The sequence below is a fragment of the Alosa pseudoharengus genome, unplaced genomic scaffold, assembly GCF_046254945.1.
Source record: "Alosa pseudoharengus isolate Yale_2024_CS ecotype anadromous, Long Island Sound unplaced genomic scaffold, YU_APseudo_1.1 YU_APseudo_1.1_scf_22, whole genome shotgun sequence".
Classification (NCBI taxonomy): domain Eukaryota; kingdom Metazoa; phylum Chordata; class Actinopteri; order Clupeiformes; family Clupeidae; genus Alosa; species Alosa pseudoharengus.
The window spans coordinates 5431185-5444942 of NW_027468680.1; the positions used below are offsets into that span (position 1 = coordinate 5431185).

The following is a 13758-nucleotide window of genomic DNA, read 5'->3' on the forward strand; positions in this document are numbered from 1 at the left end:
TGTGTGTGTGTGAGTGTCCATTGTGTGTGTGTGTGTGTGTGTGTGTGTGTGTGTGTGTGTGTGTGTGTGTGTGTGAGTGTCCATTGTATGTGTGTGTGTGTGTGAGAGAGAGAGAGTGTGTGATTCTATTTCCTCTGCTGTGCCTTGCCTTATTAATAATTAACCTGCGCACTCTGAAGTGGCTCCCAGTGCTCGGGGAGCATTACACACACTGATTTCTCAGAGGTCCTCTCTATCCTCCCTTTCAAGTGAAGGTGTCACAATCAATAAGAGCTAAACTTCCCAATGAAAATGCATCTTTATCAGCATGGAGGCAGGGATGTAGCAAAGTAGCCACAGTGCTCAATGCTAGCTTAACTGGATGGCTTGTCTATGTTATTTTGAGAGACTAAAGAGTAGTTTAGGCTGTAGATTAGCTTCAGAGTACCTTGGGCTCTAGTTTAATTTTGTGTTAGTGATTGTTGGTAAGTTCCCGTAGGAAAGCAAACATTGAAATGAAACTTGACCTGTTTCTATCCACCCCCCCCCCCCAACCCCTCCTTAGGAGAAATAAGCAGCAATAGCAATAGATGAGAAGGGAAATCAATTATATTTTGATATCTCAATCTGATGATCATGAACATAAATTGGATTTGGGCTGAGATAAGAGAATGAATGAATGCAAAAGGTATAGATTACATGTACTGTATATAAATTTTGGGCTGAGATAAGAGAAGGAATGAATGCAAAAGGTATAGATTATATACATTTTGGGCTGAGATAAGAGAAGGAATGAATGCAAAAGGTATAGATTACATGTATATATATTTTGGGCCGAGATAAGAGAAGGACTGCATGCAAAAGGTATAGATTATATACATTTTTTTGGTCAAAGTCATGCGAAAGGGCCAGCGTCTGGATGGCAGCGCTGCAGTTCCCCTCAGACGTGACTGAAGCAGCTGATCACATGAGTGCATGCTTTGGGAGGACATCGTAGGTATCTTTTGAGACATCTTGTACATGGTGCATGCTTTGGGAGGACATCGTAGGTATCTTTTGAGACATCTTGTACATGGTGCATGCTTTGGGAGGACATCGTAGGTATCTTTTGAGACATCTTGTACATGGTGCATGCTTTGGGAGGACATCGTAGGTATCTTTTGAGACATCTTGTACATGGTTTTTGCAGCAGGACCACTTTAATGAATCATGACGGATCAAGTCTGGGAGCACATTTCTGTATTAATATATTCAGAAATGCAATGGAGGTTGCCAGCAAGAGTTCTGCTCATCTTTATCTTTTTTTTCTGTAATCTCTCAAATTTTATGCTGAATGCATAAATAATTGGTTCTGACCTAATTGAAAAATCAAAGAACAGATTTTTTTTTGTCTTTCAGAATAAAAAGTACTTTTTTTCTCATCCATCTAATTTCTTCCAACATTAAACCCCTTTAATGGTCTGCTCAGCCGTTTGGTAGAGCATACGTTATCTTAATAAATCTTCATTATAACTCTTTTTTACACTTAACACAAGTGTATTGATCCGTCTGTGGTAATGGTTTGAGACATGCTGTATGGTGTTAATGATGTAGGAAATGCCTTTTTTTCTTGCACTGTTAAAGCCCTTCATGAAAGGGTTAAGTAGTGATTTTTGATAGGTGACCGTGTATGGCCATGAAGGCAATGACTTAGTTGATTAGGTTTGCTCATAAAAGAACGACCTTGTGTTTTAACGGGCAAGAGAGAGACAGAGAGAGAGAGAGAGAGAGAGAGAGAGAAAGAGAAAGAAAAAGAGGGGCAGAGAGAAGGAGAACAGAGTGATTGAAGACAGGATGAGAGAGGAAGTGTAAGAAGAGCAAAGGTAGTGACAGAATGAACAATAGGGAGAGAAATAAATGGAGAAAAAACAGGGAGAGATGCAGACAGCTAGAAGGAAGAGAGAGAGAGAGAGAGAGAGAGAGAGAGAGAGAGAGAGAGAGAGAGTTTGTGTTGAGGCCAGAGTAGAAGGGGACACAGGAAGAGCTAGGGAAAGAGAAAGAGAGACAAAGGACAGATGCACCAGGGCAGGGCAGCCCCTCTGTAGTCCTCTCTGCTGTTTTCCATCTGTCCACTGGTTTTATGGCTCTCAGCACAGATCGATCTACTGGGACCCCAGTGCTATCAGAGTGGGCAGAGAGGCCAAGGCCACCTGGCCACCATCCTCTAACTCTCCCCCCACTCTCCCCCCACCCACTGCCCCCACTCTCCCCCCACTCTCCCCCCACCCACTGCCCCCACCCACTGCCCCCACTCTCCCCCCACCCACTGCCCCCACCCACTGCCCCCACTCTCCCCCCACTCTCCCCCCACCCACTGCCCCCACCCACTGCCCCTACTCTCCCCCCACCCACTGCCCCCACTCTCCCCCCACCCACTGCCCCCACTCTCCCCCCACTCTCCCCCACTCTCCCCCCACCCACTGCCCCCTGTCCAGCTTGTGACTTTACTGCCATTGACAGGGAATTACGGTACCCACCAAGTGGCAGCTGTCTCTGGGTCAGACCCATGCCAGGGCAGGGCCAGACCCCGGGGCAGTATGTGGGCCGGATGCGGGCCGGATGCGGGCCACATGTCAGCCTGAGAGGAGCCGGATGCTCTCTGGAGCCGTGGCTCTTCCAGCCAGTGATTGGTTGAAATCTGGAGCACCAATCTGGGCTGATGAGAATAGCGTGGAAGCAGTATGTTACGTGTGAAGTGATGTGCCAATTTCCCACATCCCCCATTTAGATCCTTCATTTGTGCAGGCAGATGCCTGTGGTGACTGTGATTGAGCGTGTTTACCAAAAGGGAACAGGGATGGACAATCGTGTTGTTTTTGTGGAGATTGAGAGGAATGGAGACTCCAAAATCCAGGCACTTCTTGAGTTCAAATGTCTTTAATGAACTCACATCCTAGCTGGACAGGTAGAAATGATTGCATATGCAGGGATGTCGGTTTAGCAGAGTGTCTCCTGTGAATTTAAGACGGGCAATCTCCACTTTCTCCTACATAAATATTAAATAAATTGACACAGTGTAATTAAGCATATTGTTGCTTGAAATGTCCCCAGGGAAAGGCTTAGTACTACTGTATTTACTCATACTCACGGTCACGCTTACTGTTAAATGCTCAAAATTATCATCAAAACACTCAACAGGAACTTCTGAGGATTTTGGTTGGTTTTTCCGTGAGTAGTGTGCAGTGATGTTCAGGGAACGTCCTTATGTTGACAGGACTACTGTAGGTCCATGAGGTTAATGATGCCTCAGGCTCGTACTGTACATTCCTATTCCTATATGTCCTTTGGTATTTTTGTCACACTGAAAGCCCTCAAGTAATGCATTCGATTTTTAGAACTCACAATAAGTGTATTTGAAAACTTCAACTGTAGTGTAAGCACTTTTTGGGCTAATCTTGATTTATTCTGCTTGAGCATCACTTGAACAAAACATAATTTATGACCTTACAGCTACACTACTTAAAATGTACATTTCTACATACAGTACAGTTTGAGTAACAAAAAAAACTATATTTTTAAAATGAATTTCAGAAACAGGCATCTGTCCCTTGAAATAGAGCCGCATGAAGCCCTAGTAGTCGGACACTGTAGCAGAATGATTATTTATTTAGCTGTTCTCAGGCTAACACACATGGAGGACTGCCACTGGTCCTTTTACTCTTGAGATCTCTGACAGGCGGCCATTTGTTAAGGCCGAAAGGGTGACGACCGACCAGATTGTCCGCACCCCCCCTTGGGCCCTCGATGCGAGTGGGGTCACGGTCGTCCCCTCGAGCCAGGTCGGAGCGTGCCATTTCCGCGGGTAAACGACATCCACTCTCTGACCTTTCTGACGGGAAGGTGTGGTGGACCCAGCGGAGTCGTCGTGTAGGACGAGAACCCAGACCAAAGTAAAATGTCAGACGACGTGCCCTTCACAGAGGGCCACCTGCAAAATGGCAGCCTGTGACCAGGAGTCCACTGACCAAACACTGAGACCGCTTACCAGGAAATGTGTTTTTCATGTTGCAGTTTAGTTTTTTTGTTTTTGACTGACAAATGTAATGAGTTTGTGTTGAGATGTACGTCATAAACGAGTGGAAGTACTGTATGTGTTTGGGAGTGTGTTCACCTCTTAGTGTGTGTGTTTGCGTGCGTGCATGTGTGTGTGTGTGTGTGTGTGTGTGTGTGTGTGTGTGTGTGTGTGTGCGTGCCTGCGTGTGTGTGCGTGTGTGTGTGTGTGCGCGCGCGCGCGTGTGTGTGTGTGCGTGCCTGCGTGTGTGTGTGTGTGTGTGTGTGTGTGTGTGTGTGTGTACCCAGCATGCCATCTGTTTGCGGAGCGTCTTGCCAGGGCCCCTGCACTGGTAGCAGGGGAGTGAGTTGAGGGGAAGGTAGGGTCCGCGGTGGCTGAGATGAAGACTAATGACACAGCTCAGCACTTTTTATGGGAACGCTTCTCCACACACACACACTTCCAGCAGACTAATTGGGAAAAGTTTCAAGCAACAAAGACAGTTAAACATTTTTAATCACTTCCTGCTTCGCCTTTCTTTTACCCTTTTTCTGTTTCTCTCTTCATCTCCTCCTCTCTCTTTCTCCTCCTCATACTCTCACTTGCTCTCTCTCTCTCTCTCTCTCTCTCTCTCTCTCTCTCTCTCTCTCCTCCTCATCCCCTCTCTCCCTTTCTGTCCCGGCGTAAGTCTCATGCACAGTTGTGCATATGCTCGAGACTGCTCCCCAGTCATTAGCTACAAATGTCTTTATTCCTACCGCTGCACAGCATGTGCTTCGGCGTAATTGGAGTACAAACTAGATGCAGCTACAGATTGGCTCTCGTACGCACAGTGCACAGAGTTTTCCTTGCACACGGGAGGTCGGAACATTTCAATTTAAAATAAAACACTTGTTTAAGTGTTCTCTGTTCTCTTAGGGAAGCACAAGTAATGTTCGCAGCTTCCTTTTATGGACAGTGGTAATACTTTCCATCAAATTAAGTTAGCACATTATTGTAATAACTATACATTTAGAAGTGTTATGAGCTTTAAGGGCAGATAATGCTTGCCACAATATTTAGTATTTAGTAGATAATCCATGGCACTTATCAGTATCTGAATTACCAGAACTACAATGAAATATTTTCAACTTTACAATATTTGGTTTTAAAAGTATAATAAATTATGCCACATGGCTTTGAGGGCATATTATTTAATTATATTGTTTTCGTACATTTTGTTTGGGATCAATAAAGCATAATTTTTACAAGCATGTAAAATATGAATTGTAACACACTGTGTTACTTTTTGCTAAAAGGATACAAATTCAATATTTATGAAAGCTATTAATATAAAAAAAAAAAACAAGAGATAATTTTGATATTACAGTAATACTACAATAATTATAATACTGAAAGCCATCAGAATTAAACATAAGCTTATTGATCTGAAGCATCAGGGGCTGGTTTTAATAGCATAATAATATTGACACAGTAATAATATTGAATATTTGATGCATTATGAACACTTGTGTTAGATAGATAGATAGATAGATAGATAGATAGATAGATAGATATATACTTTATTGATCCCCAGGGGAAATTCAAGGTCTCAGCAGCATACAGACAACACAAACACATTCTTTAACAGCAGAAAGAGTAATTAAAGTATATAATATAAAAAACACAACTAAGCAATAAGGACAGTAGAAGATAAATAATATGCTAAATATACTAAAATACAAATTATTTTAGTATATTTAGCATATTCTTTATCTTCTACTGTTATAAATAAAGATAAAGCACTGCATGGAAAATTCCTATCACTTTCCTCTCTACTGTGTGTGTGTGCATGTGTGTGAGCTCACCCAGGCATATGTCAGGGTGAGGGGAAGTGATGACATCTGAGTCTTGTCATGTGACCTGTGCTGGAGTCATTAGCGCTGCGCTCTGCACATATTGACCGCAGGGCCGTGAGGATGAATGACCCTCACACACGGGGAGTCTCCGCCACCCAAACGTGTTGACTGAAATCCTATAAGAGGGAATGATCTAAGTGTACAGGAAATCGATGGGCCTGATCTCTTTTAATCAGCTGTGCTGCATAACGACACGTCGGCACGGTGATTTCCTGCCCCTGCCGACACACACCTGGCTCTCCACTCTGGAGTCGGCCCTCGTGACAGGAAAACTCCACTGACACTTTGATTTACTCGCCGAGCACTCGGACGGGAAATAGCTTCCTCAATTACCCCCTGCTTGTTTCACTTACGGGCTCAGGCCAGACGAATCACCACCAGAGCACTGCTCTTATAGACAATCCCATCTGCTGGCTCAGGCCAGACGAATCACCACCAGAGCACTGCTCTTATATAGACAATCCCATCTGCGGGCTCAGGCCAGACGAATCACAAGCAGAGCACTGCTCTTATATAGACAATACCATCTGCTGGCTCAGGCCAGACGAATCACCACCAGAGCACTGCTCTTATATAGACAATCCCATCTGCGGGCTCAGGCCAGACGAATCACCACCAGAGCACTGCTCTTATATAGACAATACCATCTGCTGGCTCAGGCCAGACGAATCACCACCAGAGCACTGCTCTTATAGACAATCCCATCTGCTGGCTCAGGCCAGACGAATCACCACCAGAGCACTGCTCTTATAGACAGTCCCATCTGCTGATACTGAGTCAACCCCACGGAGTCACCCACTTTACCCCACCGCTTATTTTCTTCTCAACAGATGATTAGGGATAATCAAATGGTAATCAACACTGCATAGATTCTTCCAAAATCACATTATCCATCGCTATACCCCAAATAGCAGATTTTAATCGATTCACCATTCTCATAGACTCCATAAAATATTGTCAGACCCACTTAAATACTGGACTTTAAATACTGTGTGGTTATTTTTAGGGCTTAATCTCTTCGTTCACATCTTGGATTTGAGCAGTTATGTATAACAAAGACAAAGAAAATGCGGCAAAAGCAATTAACCTATTTATTACTTTAGTATTTGTTGGCGTCCCTCAGCGGTAGCAATAAAAAGCACTCAAGTCAATGGCAGTGGAAATGAGCTCACTGATAGCTGCAAAGTCATTCAAGGCCTCAGTACATATGGAAGCTATTCTAATTCAGTGCTCTAAAAACATAATAATGGTTGGTTTGTTTTGCAGCGTCTACATTTGTATTACATTTTCTGAACTCTGTGCAGCTGGATGAGAGTACATGAGACTGCACAAAAACACAGTGTTGTTATACGCAATATGTATTACGCAATATAAATTGTTAAAGAGGCTTCGGTTACACTTTGCAAGGTATCTACATAAGAGTGACATGACATTGTCATGAACGTTTTATAAACATTATAAACAAGTCATAAATGTTTATGACATAACTTTTCTCTCGCTTGCTTCTTTCAAGTGTCATTCGGTTTTTGTCATGACAAGTAAGGGTTAGGGTTAGTGTCATTCGGTTTTTGTCATGACAAGTTAGGGTTGGGGATAGGGTTAGGGTTATGACAGTGTCAGCACTCTCACTGTATGTAGATACCTTTAAGTAAAGTGTCACCGAGGCTTCAAGTGCTGTCAGCGCATTGAATGAGACTGTAACATAAAATGATGACTTATACTTTAGGTGTAGTTATATCTTTGTTTTCATACTAGCATAATACATGTCAACACCATATAGTAAGTTTAGTCGATCATTGTATTTAAAACAGCCATTCTGTGGAATTGATTTTCAATAAGCAGTCCAACACTTGCTCTCTTGACTTCTTACAAAAATATTATCCCTCCCATTTCAGCTGTTCCCAAACATTGGCAATCATGCTCTCTCTCTCTCTCTCTCTCTCTCTCTCTCTCTATAGCTGTAGGGAAGTGGCATTTTTGTAACATTGCTCTTTTTTCACTCTCCAACAACTCAAATATGGTCTCTGTAGATACTTTTACACATAAACCTGATGTGACCATCCTTCTCTTTATCATATATTTTATTTAGAGTCATAACCTTAGTTAAATACATTTTATGGCCATTTAAAAGTGTGAGAGGTTACCAAAATGCCATAAGTCCTATATCCACCATTTCAAGGGGGATTTAAAATGTTTTTACAGATTCTGGATCTCATTTGGTGCTATACCTTGACCATAATAATTCCCTCCTATTCACTCCGGTTTTTAATTTTTGTCAAAATATTTGGCCGAAAAGAGCCCCTTGGATCATATATGTTACTATGGACTTGAAGCTTTTATATTGTGTGTGTTCCTTGCAAGTTGTGCATTAGTGAGGCAAGTGTTTTACCATCAATTCCTGTTGTAGGGGACCCCCTTAACACCCTCAGTTAGTTTCAGAAAGATTGGTTAACTTTTAAGGGATTTATTTAGAATTTCTGTATTTAGCTGACGTTACCGAAATTCCACAAATTGTGATGAAGAAGTTTTGCTGTCTACAACAGTATTAAAATATAATATTTGCAGTTTTCTTTGTGTAAAAGGGAAAATCAGTAGTCTGTGTAGTAAACCAGTGGTTTCTGAGCAAAAATCAAAATTTTTATCATTTTTATTGAGTATATAATCTATTGTGGCATATTGGTAACGTCCCTTATTTTTGCTATTATTCTACTTGTATAACACCAAAAAAACAAATGATCACCACAGTTTTGAACAATATTGTATGATACTTCATTTCATCTAGGAGAAATTCAGAGGATGTGTTTTAAAGGAGAAATATGAACTAATAATACGTTTCTGTGGCATTTCTGTAACACTGCCTAGGGTTAGGTTTAGTCAAACTATGAACAATATCAAAAAAACATTTACATCATTACATCACTGAATCACATATCTACTTGACAAATACTACTTTTGACATTTATGACAATATAAGTAAAAAATATAGACATTTCGACATATAAATGAATGAGAATGAATGGGAAATATAAAATGTTTGTGATTTCAGCCTGCATAAAATTAAGGGGGAAGGTATCACTATAGCTTTGGACAGTAAAGTAACACTTATAATATTGTTGGAAATTTTTTTTACAAAATATATTGGAAGAGAGCACTACAAAGTAAAAGTGTATTTTGTGGCATTTCTGTAACATTTCCTAGGGTTAAGTTTAGACTAACTGTGAACAATGTCAAAAATGTACATCATTGAATCACATATCTACAATTGACAAGTACTGAGAGTAGAGTTTTCACATGTCTAGCAGTCTGTGTTCAAAATGTACTGACTGTGAGTTCAGCTGGTCAGTTTGTAATGCCCATGTGCCACATATGAGGTCAGATATTTTGCATGTAGAAGGGTGGAATATGACTTTGCATACATTAAATGACATCTACACATCAAGAGCTTTCAGGAAATATATGATACAAGGCACCTAGGTGTAAGTATCCCAGAGATGCATCCTAAAATGTACTGACTGTGAGTTCAGCAGGTCAGTTTGTAATGCCCATGTGCCACGTATGAGGTCAGATATTTTGCATGTAGAAGGGTGGAATATGGCTTTACGTGCATTAAATGAAATCTACACATCAAGAGCTGACTGTAAGTTCAGCTGAGGTCAGATATTTTGCATTTAGAAGGGTGGAATATGGCTTTGCATATATCTCAAATAAAGGTGTTGGAGCCTATACATGAAACTTGCTGCTTTTAAAAAAATCACTGTAATCAGTAAACATTGAAATAACATTAGGCTACAGGATGAAATTGGGTGCATTTTCCATGGGTTCAAACAGCATATTTGTATAATACCAGCATATTTCATGGCATAGCATTTTCTGAGCAGAGCTTACAAATAGGGAGCCTACTGTAGGCCTATTTCTCTAGCCTAAATGTAGGCCTAAGCGATCTTTGGAGTAGAAGAATGTATCCATCTCTTGAGCAAGTGTGCTACAATTGGCACCAATGTGTGCGTCTGGCTGTCTTGTTTCATTTAATACCTTTACCTCAAACATAGGAGCAGATATACCCATAGTTCAGCTTCTGAAAGACAATGATGATAAATTGTATCTCCCGCGATTATTTGCGCTATTATGCGCTAGACTTGAATTACGTTCATTCTTATAGCCATAGCCTAGAGGAAAATAGACATCCAAAAGATGAATCTGATTTATTGAAAACAATACTTGGTGGATGATTTTCCACCATCTATGATGTAGGAAGTCTTTAAATAGGCTGACATAAAAACTGAGAGTGAATGTTCCCTCTTTGGATAAATGGATAAATCCTACTCCAAAGATCACTTAAATTTAGGCGAGAGAAATGGGCTATTTAATTGCAAGTTCTGCTCATGTTATTTCAATGTTAACTGATTACACAGTGTTTTTCTTTTTTTAATCCAGCAAGTTTCATGTAGCCTATAGGCTCCAACACCGTGCACGTATCATGGTGTTGAACGCATTCCATCGCATTTCCATTGCGAAGGCGCTCCCTTAATTTCGTAATCTCAACCAGCGCTCAATTCCAGAGCCAGACCATGCCCCTAAAGACGACCCATCACTCGATTCTTGCAGATGGGTCATTTGAGCTTTTGTTACACCCCGCTACATCGTATATTTAAACAGAAAAAGTATAATTGAGTGCAATGAGTTTTGTGCAGGACGCAATCTGCGCGACACTTGACATTTCAGTCTACCACGCAAAGACTTCAAAATTGGCCTTTGACTGGACCGGATACAAGATAGCCAATGTCTGGTCAAGATATAGGATTATCCTGCATTGGCATTGCATGGAGGCAAAGTTGTCATTTTAATGTGCATTGATATCATTGATCAAACATGAATCGTTGATATCACTCACGAAGCAGTTGCTGAATATCCTGTGATGATTTTGTTTGATAATTTGTTATGATAAATGTAGCTTAGAAATAACGATGAACAATCAAATATAGAATGTCTCAACCTTTATTTTGGCATGCTAAATTATTTAAAATACAATACAATAAAATACATGTTCAAATTCGGCCTTTACCCGACATCAAACGCAATATATTATTTCACCTTATAGTGGCGCTGGACCTTAATACAGCCCTAAAAACTGATATTTACCGGGGGGCGGTGGTCGTCAGGGGGGGGGGGGGGGGGCCTAAGGGAATTTTTTAAGCCTTAGGGGAAGGGCCAGGAGAAATGTTTTGGCCTGGGGGGAGAGCCGAGGAAAATTATTTTTTCCTGATCCATGATATTTTTTCCTCCTGATCAATGATCCGTTTTCGATATTTTAAAAGGCCATTATACGACTTTTTAAAATTGTTAGTTTGGACCCCCCCACTTTTGCTGTGCGAAATACCAGTGCTGTTTTCAGCATATGTTTAGTGCCTCATTGTCATTTTCATTGGATTCTCCCATTTGCGCGTAAATCGCTCGTAAGCTTTTTTAGTTTTTTTGTTACACGCATTCTCCCATTCCGCTTCTGTCACACACACAGCGACAAGCGTCAAATCCCCCGCAGTGTTGATAAGGAAAAAAGCCTTATAGGTACGCCAAATAAATAATAACCTATAGGTTTATGCTATGTAAAACTCCCCATTAACAGCATCGTGTCACTAACCACAGCTAAGACTGCACAATCTCGTATTCACTCTGTTGGATATCTGAAGCCAGTTTGTCTACTTAGATACTGTAAATCCTCAAATTATGGTCGGGGTCTTAAGACAAAGTACAGGCCTTTAGGGGCAGAATTGTATTCGAGACGGCCCTTTATTTCTTATGCGAGTTTTATTTTGAGACATGCGTTTCTTGGAGCGGCATACTGGTAGGCCTTCAAAAGCATGACATTTTCGGTTTAGTTTGATATTTAATTTACTTTTCGACTGTTTGATTATATTGTTAAATGTTGGGACTGATGGGCACTGAAATCTGGGGGGTATTTGATGATCACTATTACGTTCCATGTTGAAAGAGTGTCGGGATTTCAAACAAACCATCCGCTTTCATGCGTTAATTGAACGTCCGCGGTCCTGTAATGGAAACCTTATTGCGTAGCCAAGTAGCCTATTGATTTATTTTTAAATTATGCATGATTTACTTTTTATTAATTTCGTAGGCTGGAATGCTTCGAGTCGCGGCAACTGTGTTTAAATGTAGTAGCGTGTTTCAGCCTCTGGCGAGCTCTAGCAAGGCGGCAATCGACTGAGCTTGAGAGCGACATGTTGGAGAACCAGCTGGAAAGTCAGTGGCCGAATGCACGCAAGAGTTGTATACATAAGAAACACCCAGAGTTTGGGGGTGCCAAAACGCTTAACTCTCCCTCTATCGAGCGTAAATGACACAGGGGAGAATTCTGGCAGAGTGAAATATGCGTAATACGCGTTTTTTGACTGTACGCACGCACTTGGGTTAATTCCCCTCTTAGTGTTTTGTTGTGCCTATAGGCAATTCCATGGAAAATTACGTTTTTTGTAACATCCATAACGCCAATAAAATGTGATGGTATGGTATGATGTGAATGATTACATGAAATTTGAGCATTTGCTATTTTTGGCTGAAGAATGTACATGAGAAAAAATGAAATGTACAGAAAATTAATGTTATCATTCACATCATACAAATGCCAAGGCATTTCACTGCCGTTATGGATGTGACAAAAAGTCCACTTTCCGTGGAATTGCCCTCATACAGTGTTGGGAGTAACGCGTTATAAAAGTGGCATAATGTAGGCCTAATGGGCCTAATTTGCTGTAACGTGGTAGGCTAATGTAAGGCATTAAAAAATGCATTTTAACCCGAAATGAAGTGGTATTTTGTTTTTATAGGCATATACAAATTCGCCAACAACGTCGCAAGATCAACAGAGGAGAAAAAATCAGTGTAAATTGTAGAATGTTATCTCCTGTCAGGCCTAGGCTATAGGCTACTTTCAAGATGATTGTGGCTGCATCAAGTCGGACTCTACATTTGCGACATGGACATAAAGGCCTGCTTGAGCATATGGAGGCAGAACATTCATTCATATCACAGAGGGTAAGCCTCTGACTCTGGGTGGAATGCCGCCTAGATTAAAAAAGTTAAAGCGATTTTGGAAGGCTACACACCTTCCAAAATCGCCTGTTTTCCGTTGTATGTTGACAGCTGCTGGACGACGATGGAACAATAACGATTTTTTTAAACTCTCAATTAGGCCTACTGTAACTGTGTGTCAACCTGGCGTTCGTTAGGACCGTACCACTGGAGGAGGGACCGCTCATAAACTCCCCTTAATTGTTGCAAACATAGACTAGATATAGTTGCGACTTCCGAACAGTTTTTGTGAGTGCTACTTTGTTAATATTTGGGGAAACTGCGAGTAAGGGGCTGCGACCTTTCTACATGTAGGCTGCTGAAGTGCCGCGAGGGCGCAGAAAATGAACTTTTGATAGTCGAATACATTGAATAAGTCAACTAATCGCGGCAGCATTAATGCAGCCTTGCTTACTGATAAAGCCTCGGATACGACCTGCCTGCTTGGCTATCCCTAACTGTATCCCTAACAAGGTGTGTCGGACATGGGGAGGGAGAGAAGTTAAGAAAATGTGTTTAGTTTCACAGTGTGCTGTGCTTGCAGGGGGGTGGGGTGGTCAGTGTCTGTATAGAGAAGGGCCAACTAAAGATGCAGAAGAGCTACTGTAACTGCTAATGAAGAGTGGAGTGGTGCTGGGATGAAGAGTTCTGTAGTGGGGACAGGCTGTAGCTGGCTGAGAGAGAGAATATAGACACCATATGATAATTTAATCTCCTGTTGATGTATAAACAAAATGTTTAAAATGTTTTGCATGATTACACTAA

At 41.4% G+C, this 13758-nt stretch overlaps 1 protein-coding gene across 14 annotated transcripts in view; it reads left to right on the forward strand.

The window, feature by feature from the left end:
* LOC143139664 (neurexin-3a) overlaps window positions 1-13758 on the forward strand; it is a 236513-nt gene that overhangs the window by 171058 nt on the left and 51697 nt on the right. The window lies entirely within an intron of this gene.